Source organism: Octodon degus, unplaced genomic scaffold (genome assembly GCF_000260255.1).
Source record: "Octodon degus isolate 3935 unplaced genomic scaffold, OctDeg1.0 scaffold00010, whole genome shotgun sequence".
In the NCBI taxonomy this organism is placed as follows: Eukaryota; Metazoa; Chordata; class Mammalia; order Rodentia; family Octodontidae; genus Octodon; species Octodon degus.
Window position 1 is genome coordinate 13,503,533 of NW_004524586.1, and position 2,123 is coordinate 13,505,655.

Sequence of the window (2,123 nt, forward strand, 5' to 3'; positions counted from 1 at the left end):
GCATATTGTTGTCTTCTTAGTGGTTATTCATAGTCCAAGATGCAGACATGATATCCTGCCCAAGCACTATTAGTACAAATCTTTCTTCTCATTGAATTGAAATTCTTTTTTTAAGAGATCTTAAAAGATTGCAGATGGGCATCAGAACTTCAGAATTTGCTCTTTAATGAACTTCTTGTAATTTAATGCACTAACAATGAGAAAGTTCACAGATAATATCACATATTTTCTTCTCATGCTTTGATAACTGATAGAATTAACCTTTGCGATCCCATGTGTTTTACATATTTGAAAACGCTGCGCTGAAAAGGAGTCTCCAGCTTTGCCAGCTGATACAAGAGTCCAGGACACAGGAAGGCTGGAGGAATCTGGACTAATGCATTTGCTTCTGCGCTCAGGACGTGAGTTTAATGTCACACCGTGCCGGCCCCTTAAGAGTGCAGTTCTTGGGGACAGGCATGGAGCTCAGTGGTACAGTGTACAAGGCTTGAGATGCCAATCTTTAACAACAAAAGCAAAAAAGAAATCCTGTTTTTACATGACCTTGCTTGGTTTTGCTCCATAGAACTGTTTTTGCTTATAATAGGTACTTTTCAAAGTAACAGAACTCCATCAAATGAGCTCCTATATAGACTCAAATCTCTACAGAGACTTGTGGCACCAGAACCTGAGACCCCATCAGAGTGACTGTGCTGGCTCAGTGTAGGTCAGATCCTGAGCCAAAGGACAGACGGGCCTCAGCAGGTATGAATCTATTTTTTCTCGTCCTTTTCTTGTAATCCAGGCTTACTATAAAAATGAAAGCAATAAACATGTATTTGGAGGAAAAGGTTAATCCTCCTCTTTCCTGCTCTGCCTAAATCCTAGGCAGACACATACTGCTCTCAGTGGGCTGTCAGTCTCCACAGACCTTGTTCGAAGGGCTGTGTGAACAGAGTGACATTTACATATAGTGTTAAAACCATGGGCAGATCCTAACTTGTACATTTTTGCCATTATGCCTCTCCCAGGGACATTTCCCTGCCAGTACACGTGGATGAACCTATCCTTTCCAGCGGCTACGAGATAACTCATTGTATGGATGAAAATGCATTTACTGGATAACTACGTTATTGAACAAAATTTACATTCTTTACTATTTAAAACAATGCTATAGTAACAACTAAGTAGAAAATGAAAACCTTAGAACATTAAAAAAGACACTACTTACAATGGCAGCAAAATTCACATTCAGTTTATTTTTTATTTTTTATTTATGCGTGTGTGTATGTGTGTGTGTGTGTGTGTGTGTGTGTGTGTGTGTGTGTGGCCAGCTCAGCTCAGCCCACCAGGGGGCGGGGGCTGGCTGGCATGTGGTGCTGGGGGATTGAACCGCGGTCCCTGTGCTTTGCTAAGCTTGTTTTTTTAAATAGGTGCTTTAGACCACTGAGCCATCTCACCAGCCCCTCACATTCAGTTTAGAAATAAATTGGAATTGTTAACCCACGGTAAAATGAAAATCAAAAAACAAACTTGAAAAAATTTTAAATGTAAATAAGTGGAGGGATATACCATGTTCATGGAATAGAAAACTCAGTAAAGTTCTGCTTCTCTCCCTAATTGAGGAATAGATTAAGCAATCATAATCAAAATGTCTTCAGGTTTATTTGGTGGAAATTGTTGATCTGATTCTAAAATTTGTAGGCACATGCATAGGGGTAAGGACAGTGAATGTACTCTTGAAGAGAAACCAAACTGGCACCCTCAGATCACCAGGCAGCAAGACTTGCTTTAAAGCTGTAGTAATTAAACAAAGTAGACAGAGTGAAAGTTTAGTGGGAGAGGAGAGTCCAGGAGACAGACTCATGCACACAACAAATGAGACTGGGTCCACAAGGAGCGCGGAGCCCACTGACAGTTGAAAACGCAAGGCTCAACTCCTACCTTACAGTACATTCAAAACTCAGCTTCAACTCTAGGAATACCTCTATTTAAATGTTAATGATAAAGCACTAAAATATTTAGACAACAGAGGATTTTTTTTTTTCAGTACTGGGGATTGAACTCAGGGCCTTGTGCTTGCCAGGCAAGCACTTATTCTACTGAGCTATCTCCCTGGCCCAAAGTTAAGATGGATGGATATA